We start from the raw sequence: 12,531 nt of genomic DNA on the forward strand, positions 1-12,531 counted from the left end.
AAAGCTAGAACTGTTTAGGTTTTGCTTCTGGAAACACGAGTCTAACGTGTGGTTTTTGAATGTACAATGTGTGTGAGAACTTAAACCGTGTGCTCTGAACTTTTACACCGTGCGGTTCTGTGGTACAATTTGAGCTAGAACCGAGTACAGTCATTGAAAATACCATAGTGTCTGCCCAGCTTCAGTTTGAACACTGCCATGAACACTGCTGGTCAGTAGATGGCAGTAGAGACTGTAAAAACATGCCAAAACAAAATTCCAGATAATCCGTATCTACTACATTTAAGATGCGTGGAATTTAATGAACGCAAACACAATAACAATGTCTATAAACCCAGAGAATATATCACGAGAGTTTTAGGCACTAGAGTTTAATGCTGTTGTCCGTGGAGCCTGATCAGAGTGTCTGAAATGCATTTCTCATGTTGTGAACGTACTGAGATTACCCTATCACCCATAATGCACCTGGACACAGCATGTCCACACTAAAACCTTAAAAATTTGTGCATTACTTTAAAACTAAACAGTAATCAGAAAGGAGTCAGTTGAGGTGGCTTGGGCATCTTTTCCGGATGCCCCCTGGACGCCTCGCTGGAGAGCTGTTCCGGACACGTCCCATTGGGAGGAGGCCCTGGGGAAGACCCAGGACACGCCGGAGGGACTACATCTCTCGGCTGGCTTGGAAACGCCTTGGGGTTACCCCGGAGGGGCTGGGGGAGGTGTGTGTGGATCGGGAGGTCTGGGCGGCTTTGCTTGAGCTGCTGCCCCCGCGACCCGACTGGATAAAGCGGAAGAAAATGGATGGATGGATATATCTGATATTTTCACTTTATAAAACTTCAGACGTGACGTTAATTTAAATAACTTGTCTGAAATTAGTTTGGTTAAAATCTGAACCATAAGTTAAAAATGTATTCCTCTGGATGACTTGGGTGATATTGCCCGCGTATCAGTATGGGGTTAAAATAAATTAGGTTTTTTTGGTGACCAGTTCTCTTTTGTCTACAGAGGATAGAGCGGTTTCTTTTAGAAGCAGTTCTCCTCTGTTTTGCAGAGGGTGGAACTACACATCTGCTACAAAACATTTAACTGGTAGGTGCTCAAGTGATTTAAATTTTTTTGAAATGTTTGTAGCTGTTCAGCTTTATTTACCATGTTATTGGTCTAAAAATTATCGGACAAAAATTTATCGCAAGATAATTAGTCTGATAAAGGTTTTTAAAGTTATCTAAAAAGATAATCCAATAATGAAAACCTTATCTTCGATAATTATCGATTATCGGAACTGTGCCCACCACTGTGTGTGTGTGTGTGTGTGTGTGTGTGTGTGTATGTATGTGTGTGTGTATATATATATATAATTCAAAATACACCTCATGGATGCACTGGGACGCATCATCAGTGATGTATCCTGGGGTCATCGGGTGTTTCGGGTCTTGCAACATCATACACCCTCACCCAGGCGACCCAGCCGGGGGTGATCAAGCCCCGACTTGCGTCCCAGTAGCAGCACACAGATCTGCCCTCTTCATCCAAAGCCACCTGGTGGCCTTTTCGGCGGCTTCATTTGCGGACTTGATGGTCCTTTTCTTTGCCGCACCTACGATGCCCAGGCGGCTGAGGACCTTGCACAGAGACCGCCCTGCAAATCCCCTGCAGCCTACCTCTATGGGCTTGTAGACTGTCTTCCAGCCTCCCTCCCTGTACTCCTCCACCAGTTCCTGGTACTTAGCCCTCTTCCTCTCATTGGCTTCCTCGATGTTTTCTTCCCAGGGCTACTCCAGTATGATCAGCTGTTTCGAAGACTGAGAGGTCATGATCATATCTGGGCGAAGGAATGTTGTTGCGATATGCTGGGGGAACCTCAGCTGCCTACACAGGTCGACCTGCAGCTGCCAGTCAGATGCTGTGTGGAGTAGTCCTGATGTCGCATGTTGGTTTGCTCTGGGTTTTTCTCCAGCTTTAACAAAGGAGATTACCTTCTTTGGAGCATGATCGTTCTTGCTGGAGCTGATGGCTGAGGCTACGCTCTCAGTGACTGCCTTAAGCACCTGGTCATGGCGCCAGTGATAGCGACCATCTGCCAGAGCCTTTGGGCAGCCGCTGAGGAGGTGTTCCAAAGAGCCTCTACCAGAGCACAGCGGGCAGGAAGGTGTCTCACTTTTCCCCCACACATGGAGGTTCGCTGGACTTGGCAGAGCATCATAGACAGCTTGCACCAAGCAGCGGACCCGCTGAAAATCTGGCTGCAAGATGTTTGTCCAGGTGATCCTGCGCTGTAGTGCACTCTCCCACCTTGTCCATGCTCCCTGTTGCCGTAGTCCTACTGCCCTGCTCACCCGCTCTTCCTCCACACCCACTCTGACTTCCTCCTGGATCAGGTGGTGCCTTTCCTTCCCACGGGGCTGGCTGATGAGGATCTTTGGAAAGTAACCCAAGCCTCCTCTGCCTGTTGCCACAGTGCCCACCAATGCCTTCTGTCTTAGGCGTGACTCTGCCAGCTCCACTGCTTCCCATGCCTTCCACTTCCTTCCTGTCCTCACCTCGATGCCGGCTGCTGACACTTTGCAGTCCTTTGAGTCCCTGTACTGTAGAACTTCTCTGGTGCGTGCCACCATGAACTCTTCTGTGAGACCACTGAGAGGAAGCTGCAGGATGTTACTCGTTCCGTACAGGGCAGCACTGGTAAGGCTGCGAGGAAGTCCCAGCCACTTTCGAAGAAAGCCACTGATCTTCCTCTCTAGGGACTCAACTGTTGTTATTGGGACTGCATAAATCAACAGGGGCTACAGGATGCGGGGCAGGATTGAATGCTGGTAGATCCAGGCTTTAAACCTACCAGGCAGGCCAGACTTGTCTACCTTGGTGAGCCAGGTTCAAAGTTCTAAGCTGGCCTTCTGGATGGCTGCTGAGTCCTTCAGGGTGGAGTCAAAGAGTTTCCCCAAGCTCTTCACGAGTTGCTCTATGATGGTTGGGATCACAGTTCCTGAGATGGAAAAGCAGAACTTGTCACTCACCTTCCCCTTCTTCAGCACCATGGATCGTGATTTGGAGGGCTTAAAGCTCATCCTTGCCCAGGTGATGAGCTTTTCGAGCCCTTGCAGGATCCACCTGCACCCTGAGACCGACATGGCTGTTACGGTGAGGTCATCCATATAGGCTGTGATGGGGGGCTGTCGTACACCTGACTTGGTCAGGGGCCCTCTGCATTCCACCTCAGCTGACTTGACCACCATGTTCATGGCTAGAGAGAAGAGGACAACAGAGATGGTGCAGCCTGTAATTATCCCTTTCCCAGTGTGATGCCAGTCCGATGTCTCTGACCCAGAAGTAACTCTCATCCTGAAGTTATTGTAATAATCCAGGATGAGGTCCTTGATCTTACTGGGAACATGGTGGAGTTGGAGAGCGAGCTCAACCAGCTTGTGTGGTATGGACCCGTAGGCGTTGGCCAGGTCCAACCACAGCACAGCTAGGTCGCCTTTGTTCTCATGGGCCTCTCTGATGAGTTGCGTGATGACCCCAGTATGTTCCAAGCAGCCAGGAGCAGAGATCCCTTCCTTCTGTACTGATGGGTCAAAAAAGCTTTTCTTGAGGAGGAACTCAGTCAGTCTTTGTGAGACGATGCTAAAAAAACACCTTCCCTTCCACGCTCAGCAGTGAGATGGATCGAAACTGACTGGTCTTGTGAGTTCTCCTCTTTGGGGATCCAAACTCCCTCAGCATGCCTCCACTGGTCGGCCTCTTTTCCCCTTCTCCAAATCACCTTCAGGATCCTCCACAGGTGCCGTAGAAGCTCCGGGCAGCGCTTGTAGACCAGATAAGGAATTCCACTGGGGCCTGGTGGTGACGCAGAGCGGGCCGCCTTAACGACCCACTCAACCTCTTTCAGGCTTGGCTCCTTCAGGTTGAACTCTGTTGTTGGGGGATCTGGGCTGATGAGAGCTTTGTTGGGCTCCAGTTCCAGGTCTCTCAGAGGGTCGCTCACAGTGTCCTGGAGGAAGCGGTTTACTTGCTCTATAGCGCACTCAAGCTGGCCACTGCGCTTGTCCCCTAGCAGTTGTTTGGTAAGACCAAAGGGGTTGGCGATGAAAGCTGCTCACTTCCTTGCCATCTCCCTCCCCGTCTTCCGTGCCACTCTGCTCTGCGAAGAGTCATCAGCTTCTTGCGCAGGATGTTTTTCAGTTTTGCTAAGGGTTGCTTCTCCTCCTCAGATGCAGCCTTGTACTGCTTCTTGAGGGTACGAAGCTCCTGGCGCAGATGATGTATCCGGGTGGACCTTCGGCTCATTGTGTAGGAAGTGGGTTTTGATTTTCCTTTGTCCACCTGCCCAAATCTTTCTGAGGCATAGCTGATAACATATATAACTGATAACTGAAATATATATATATACACACACACACACACACACAAGGGCTGAAACGATTAATCGAGTAACTCGAATAATTCGATTACAAAAAAAGTTCGAGGCAAATTCTGTGCCTCGAAGCTTCGTTTAACGTTGTAGTACATATGCCAGGCCTGTGTGTGGCGCTGCAACGGCCACAGGAAAACAAACAGAAGACTGGAGCATAACAGCTAATCAAATAGCAATGATAGCTACCGCTTTCCAACGTGACAGAGTAAAATAAAGCATTTTAAGAGAAAGACTTACTGTGCATTTAAGGCGAAGCAGTGTGTTTGTGTATTTTTAAAAAACACACGGACCCGGTGGCCAGCTGCTGTCTCTCTCGACCTAGTGTGAGGGGCTCTCAGACCAGGCGAGTCACAGCTCTGTCCCCGGCTACATTGACAAACAGCAGAAGTTCACTCTTTCTTCTGTGTTTCCCTCAGACTCACACTGAGTGTTTGACTTTTTAATTTTTGCTTTTTTGGGCAATACACAACACTTCACAAACACTGTAACTTAAATAAAATAATAATAATTAAAAAAAACTGACTGAGGCTTGCATGTTCAACCTCCAGCTGAAATGCATCTGCTGAATTGCAGAGAAAAAGGGATAAAAAAAAAAAAATCAGGGACCAGTCCATCAACCTTTATTAAAAAAAACTTAAAAATGGTTACATTTTACAAGTTGGAGAAAACAAACAAAGCCACATCCCATCGCCATTTCAGCAAAATGTCAGCACTTTGGCACAGTGGCATTGTGCCATTGCTTAGGGAGAGCCCTGGACTATTGATGTTTAAAAACGCAGAAGTACTTAGTTATCCGATTACTCGATTAATCGCCAGAATAATTGATATAATACTCGATTAGTAAAATAATCGATAGCTGTAGCCCTAATATATACAACCCCTGGCAATAATTATGGAATCACCGGCCTCGGAGGATGTTCATTCAGTTGTTTAATTTTGTAGAAAAAAAGCAGATCACAGACATGACACAAAACTAAAGTCATTTCAAATGGCAACTTTCTGGCTTTAAGAAACACTATAAGAAATCAGGAAAAATAATTGTGGCAGTCCATAATTATTGCCAGGGGTTGTGTATATACGGGGTCTATTAGAAAAGTATCCGACCTTATTATTTTTTTAAAAAACCATATGGATTTGAATCACGTGTGATTACATCAGCCAAGCTTGAACCCTCGTGGGCATGCGAGAGTTTTTTCACGCCTGTCGGTGACGTCATTCGCCTGTGAGCACGCCTTGTGGGAGGAGTGGTCCAGCCCCCTCGTCGGAATTCCTTTCTCTGAGAAGTTGCTGAGAGACTAACGCTGTGCTTCATCAAAATTTTTTCCAAAACTGTGAGTCACATCCGAGTGGACACCATTCGACAAATTAAGCTGGTTTTCGGTGAAAATTTTAACGACTGATGAGAGATTTTGGATTGTTTCTATCGCTGTAAGGACTTCCCACGGAGCGGGACGTCGCGCAGCGCTCCGAGGCGACGTCGTCATCCTGTTTCAAGCTGAAAACCTCCAAATTTAAGCCTCTGTTGATCCAGGACATTGTGAGAGAACAGAGAACTTTCAGAAGAGGTCGGAATCAGCAGTTTATCCGGACATTCCACTGTTAAGAGATTTTTTTTAATGAAAGACGTGCGGACAGATTGGCGCAGCGCGCCCGCCACAGGAAAAACACCTCCATTGGAAGCCTTAAGGACAAGTTGGAACATGCCATGCTGTTAAACAATTTCTCAGATACTCACTCAACTGAAAGCCACCAAAAGCCGCCTGGATTTTATAAATGGTTATCAACACGGAGGTGTTTTTCCTGTGGCGGGCGCGCTGCGCCGGCTGCGAGCCGACGCACCAATCTGTCCGCACGTCTTTCATTAAAAAAATCTCCTTTAACAGTGGAATGTCCGGATAAACTGCTGATTCCGACCTCTTCTGAAAGCTCTCTGTTCTCTCACGACGTCCTGGGTCAACAGAGGCTTAAATTTGGAGGTTTTCAGCTTGAAACAGCCTGACGACGTCGCCTCGGAGTGCTGCGCGACGTCCCGCTCCATGGGAAGTCCTTCCAGTGATAGAAACAATCCAAAATCTCTCATCAGCTGTTAAAATTTTCACCGAAAACCAGCTTAATTTGTCGAATGATATCCACTCAGATGTGCCTCACAGTTTTGGAAAAAATTTTGATGAAGCACAGCGCCAGTCTCTCAGCAACTTCTCAGACAATGAAAATCCGACGAGGGGGCTGGACCACTCCTCCCACAAGGCGTGCTCACAGGCGAATGACGTCACCGACAGGCTTGGAAAAACTCATGCATGCGCACGAAGGTTCAAGCTTGGCTGACGTAAAAACATGAATCAAATCCATATAGTTTTTTAAAAAAATAAAAAGGTAGGATACTTTCCTAATAGACGTGTATATATATATATATATATAGAGGTGATGGTCTAGTGGTTAAGGTGTTGGTCTTGAAACCAGAAGATCCTTGGTTCAAATGCCCGCCTGACTGGAAAATCACTAAGGGCCCTTGGGCAAGGTCTTTAATCCCCTATTGCTCCTGGTGTGTAGTGAGCTACCTTGTATGGCAGCACCCTGACATCCGGGTGAATGTGAGGCATAATGTGAATGTGAGGCTGATTCAGATGGAAAAGCGCTATATAAATGTAGTCCATTTAACCCATGGTTTGCCAGAATTTGTACACATTTCCGTGCTATTACCCTTAAGGTTTTTTTTTCATCTCTGCAGTAAAATAACATTTTTTCCAACAATAGATTCTGTTCGTAATGCTGAATGAAGCCAGTGTGAGACCCCATGTCCCTCTGTCATCTTTTTTTTTTTTTTTTTTTTAACTCTGAATGAGAATACAGCAGGGGTTTTCAAAGTATGGGAGAGTGAGCTCCCCCTTAGAGAACAAATGAATAACTGCCCAACCCACCCCCCCCCCCCCCCCCCCCCCCCCCCCCCCCACCACTGACACACATGCACACAATTTCAACATCTTCATGTGTTTCTTTTTATTCTTTTACACATCTTAAACACATTTTAAAAGTATGTGCATTTTGTCCATTTTTAATGAACTGTCTATGCATTTACACATTTTACAGCCTTTGTAAACATTTTAAAAGTGTTTTTAACATACTTTCTATTCTTCTGTGTTTACCTTTTGTCATATTTTAAACATCTTTTTTTAAACATTTAAACATATCTGTATGTTTTTAAATATCTTTGGCATAACTAACCCATTTTAACAAATAATAATTCAACTTCAACAATGGATATTGATAAGATTTTATCGATGCCATCAGTCCGATTCCTTATTGATTCCCTTATCAATACTGCCTGTGAATTTTCTGTGTACTAAAAGTAGGCTTTACAGGTTTTCTATGTCAGTAACATTTTATTGAGTCTTAAAGTAAATAAATATGAAACTGGCCATTGGATCCTTGATCTGTAGACATAAATATAAACAAAATCTGTAGTTTTTCTCACAAGTATTTCCTTTCAGACATTAATGGCATGAATGTCACTCCATACCTCTGAACTGAGCTCTTGCAGCCGGCTGTGCTGCAAGTCAACATCAATGTAATTCATGAAGAACACACGACGTCTCATTTTGGGAGGAAAAAACATTTTAGTCTGTTATAGTTTGTTGTCTGTGTTACAGCATTTGGAAAGAGGTGTCATTTGATTTAAAATGGTGATTCGCTTTGAAGTCATTAATTCCGGCCGGGCTCTGACTTGAGAGTGGCGCAACGTTTGAAGCTGTGCGAACTGATCGGAGGATGGTTCTCGGACAAGAGTCCCAGTTAGTGACTTTAATCCGCACAAATGTGACTCACAATTGACATTTTTAAAATGGCTTTTAGAGGGGTTCAGAAGCGGACTTGCCACTTCTGAAAAGCAGCGAAGCAAACCAATGAAGCAGTGGGTCGGAGGACTGCTTCGTTGCTTCAAGCTTCAAGGACAGCTGCAGAAGCGGTTGATTACAGACCCTCTGCAGGGTCTGCAATCAACGTAAAGAAGTGATAATTTTCCTGATAAAACACCCTCAAAAACAATGACCGCTATGAAGGACTGATAAGGGAATAGTTAAGGAAAGAGGCTATTGATGTCGGTGGATTGAATTATTTCTTAACGATTCTCGAAACTAACCATTTCTCAATCCGTCCCTTGCCCCCCCCTCCCAAAGAACTCTGGCGCCCACCGGGGGGGCAGCCACCATATACAGCCACTTAAAGAAAAGCTTTCCACTCTTTTTTGTGCAGCCCCCCTGAGCACTTTTAAGTTGAAAATCCTTGAACTTTGCAGAAAGATGCAGAAGCAGCGCCTTTATGGGCAACCATGAGGATAGGTTTAATTTTGATTATTTCTCACTCAAAATAGATCAAAATAGAGATAAAAAAAATAGTCTGTGACAGAAGATTGGACCAATCCTCGGTTCTTGCTGAGGGTGAATACTTTTCAGTGCCAAACAGTATAAGCTAATCATTAGCTGTTTACTGTTATTGAAACAAATCCAATGCGCAGGCATTTTTGTTCCCCACAGAAAATGCTGAAGCATCTGGAATGAAGTGTTTATGGGCACTATCTATGCACTTTTCGGCTGTAAAAAAAAAAAATGCTATATGCACACAGTGCCTAATGTACTATTTGTACTATGGGTTTTGTGTTGTTTGTAATTGTCAGTTCATATTGTATTATTGCTTGTAACAAATATCATGTACATTAATCATTATTGTAGAAGTCCAGAAAGACAAATAACCTGAATATCTTATAAATGTGCTGTGTTGCATTTACTTTCCAACATAATGCAGTTGAATAAAACATTAGAAACTGCTGATTTTGCGGCTGTTACCAGAGTCAAATCAGCACCACTCTGGCAGTCGTCTTCTTTCTCTTCATCTTTTCTCCCATCTATGTGGGGGTCGATGTTGTTGATCAGCGTTCTCCACACAGCCCGATTCTACACTCAGCCCCTTTGTCTTTGTCTTATTCTACGTATTCAATCTATCTCTGTCCTTGTCCTCTTTCCCTGTATTTTCACCATATTTTTACCATCTTATTCATTACCTCCTCTCATCACCTGTCCAGACTACCTTCGCAAACCTTTTCCACACTTTCTTACAAATTTCATGTGTTTACTATGTCTCTGATTTTCTAATTTGATATTCTGTTCAGCTTTGTAATGCCACACATCCATTGCCCAAATTGCTTCATCCATTTGAGTCCAGAAGGCATACATTTCCTTCTTTTCATACTCATCCCCAGGGAGCATAAGCAAAAGTGATGCTGACGGTCTGTCACTCATCAACATGCCGCTCAGATTCACACTGATCATGCTATCTTTGAGTTATAGGTATATTCAATCAATCAATCAATTTTTTTTTTTATATAGCGCCAAATCACAACAAACAGTTGCCCCAAGGCGCTTTATATTGTAAGGCAAGGCCATACAATAATTATGTAAAACCCCAACGGTCAAAACGACCCCCTGTGAGCAAGCACTTGGCTACAGTGGGAAGGAAAAACTCCCTTTTAACAGGAAGAAACCTCCAGCAGAACCAGGCTCAGGGAGGGGCAGTCTTCTGCTGGGACTGGTTGGGGCTGAGGGAGAGAACCAGGAAAAAGACATGCTGTGGAGGGGAGCAGAGATCGATCACTAATGATTAAATGCAGAGTGGTGCATACAGAGCAAAAAGAAAAAGAAACAGTGCATCATGGGAACCCCCCAGCAGTCTACGTCTATAGCAGCATAACTAAGGGATGGTTCAGGGTCACCTGATCCAGCCCTAACTATAAGCTTTAGCAAAAAGGAAAGTTTTAAGCCTAATCTTAAAAGTAGAGAGGGTGTCTGTCTCCCTGATCTGAATTGGGAGCTGGTTCCACAGGAGAGGAGCCTGAAAGCTGAAGGCTCTGCCTCCCATTCTACTCTTACAAACCCTAGGAACTACAAGTAAGCCTGCAGTCTGAGAGCGAAGCGCTCTATTGGGGTAATATGGTACTACGAGGTCCCTAAGATAAGATGGGACCTGATTATTCAAAACCTTATAAGTAAGAAGAAGAATTTTAAATTCTATTCTAGAATTAACAGGAAGCCAATGAAGAGAGGCCAATATGGGTGAGATATGCTCTCTCCTTCTAGTCCCCGTCAGTACTCTAGCTGCAGCATTTTGAATTAACTGAAGGCTTTTTAGGGAACTTTTAGGACAACCTGATAATAATGAATTACAATAGTCCAGCCTAGAGGAAATAAATGCATGAATTAGTTTTTCAGCATCACTCTGAGACAAGACCTTTCTGATTTTAGAGATATTGCGTAAATGCAAAAAAGCAGTCCTACATATTTGTTTAATATGCACTTTGAATGACATATCCTGATCAAAAATGACTCCAAGATTTCTCACAGTATTACTAGAGGTCAGGGTAATGCCATCCAGAGTAAGGATCTGGTTAGACACCATGTTTCTAAGATTTGTGGGGCCAAGTACAATAACTTCAGTTTTATCTGAGTTTAAAAGCAGGAAATTAGAGGTCATCCATGTCTTTATGTCTGTAAGACAATCCTGCAGTTTAGCTAATTGGTGTGTGTCCTCTGGCTTCATGGATAGATAAAGCTGGGTATCATCTGCGTAACAATGAAAATTTAAGCAATACCGTCTAATAATACTGCCTAAGGGAAGCATGTATAAAGTGAATAAAATTGGTCCTAGCACAGAACCTTGTGGAACTCCATAATTAACTTTAGTCTGTGAAGAAGATTCCCCATTTACATGAACAAATTGTAATCTATTAGACAAATATGATTCAAACCACCGCAGCGCAGTGCCTTTAATACCTATGGCATGCTCTAATCTCTGTAATAAAATTTTATGGTCAACAGTATCAAAAGCAGCACTGAGATCTAACAGAACAAGCACAGAGATGAGTCCACTGTCCGAGGCCATAAGAAGATCATTTATAACCTTCACTAATGCTGTTTCTGTACTATGATGAATTCTAAAACCTGACTGAAACTCTTCAAATAGACCATTCCTCTGCAGATGATCAGTTAGCTGTTTTACAACTACCCTTTCAAGAATTTTTGAGAGAAAAGGAAGGTTGGAGATTGGCCTATAATTAGCTAAGATATAGCTAATTATAGGCCAATCTCCAACACTGATTGGTTGACTCATTCATTCTATGTAAAAACCAACACGTTAATGTGACATGACGTGTGTGTTGGTATTTAAATGTGCTTTTGTAAAATATGCCATTTTATTTATATGTAAAAAAAAAAAGAAGCCATTTGCTAAAGCCAAAACTAAGTCAAGCTGTGATTTGACAACCATCTGATGTAACCGGGGTCAAAATGCATAGAACACTCCCATCTACTGGCACCCAGACCCTTACCCATAATCCTTTGCGTACATGTTTTTTTTAAACTTGCGCCAGAGAGTTCTGCAGTTTAAACAACAGAATCCACAATGACAATTGTAAATGAACATTATACATGAACACTGCTGGCCAGTAGATGGCAGTAGAGACCATAGAGCAACAGGAAAATATTGAAGAAGCAATCTGAACTTCTTCTGACATTTAAAACAAACACAATAACAACATCTATAAACCCAGATAATATATTCATGAGAGTTTTAGGCACAATATACAAAGGGTTTAATGCTGTTGTCCGTGTGGAGCCTGATCAGAGCGTCTCAAATGCATTTTTCCTGTGATGACTGTACTGTGATTTACCCATAATGCACCAGCATGTCCACCCTAAAACCTTCAAAATTAGTGCAGTACTTTAAAACTAAAACATATAGCTGATATTTTCACTTCATAAAACTTCAGAAGTGACACTAATTTAAATATGTCCAAAATTAGTTTGGTTAAAATTTTAACCTTAAGTTAAAACTGTATGCCTCTGGATGACTTTGGTGATATTGTCGGTGAGTCAGTATGGTGTCAGGAGTAATTTTGTGACCAGATTTCCTCTGACTGCAGAGGATAGAGCGGTTTCTCCTAAAACAAGCTCTCCTCTGTTTACAGAGGATATAGCGGTTTTTCTACTACAAAACCTTTTAACAGGAAAGTGCTGAAATCTTTGAAATCAGACTTCACAAAGGTTTTTAACTGTTCAAGCTTTATTCAC

At 43.5% G+C, this 12,531-nt stretch overlaps 1 pseudogene; it reads right to left on the minus strand.

Moving 5' to 3' along the window:
* Window positions 1-1,358: 1,358 nt before the first annotated feature.
* The window catches only part of LOC117509971, a 53,203-nt pseudogene continuing 42,030 nt past the window's right edge, over window positions 1,359-12,531 (minus strand).

The sequence above is a fragment of the Thalassophryne amazonica genome, chromosome 5 (assembly GCF_902500255.1).
Source record: "Thalassophryne amazonica chromosome 5, fThaAma1.1, whole genome shotgun sequence".
NCBI classification, from domain to species: Eukaryota; Metazoa; Chordata; class Actinopteri; order Batrachoidiformes; family Batrachoididae; genus Thalassophryne; species Thalassophryne amazonica.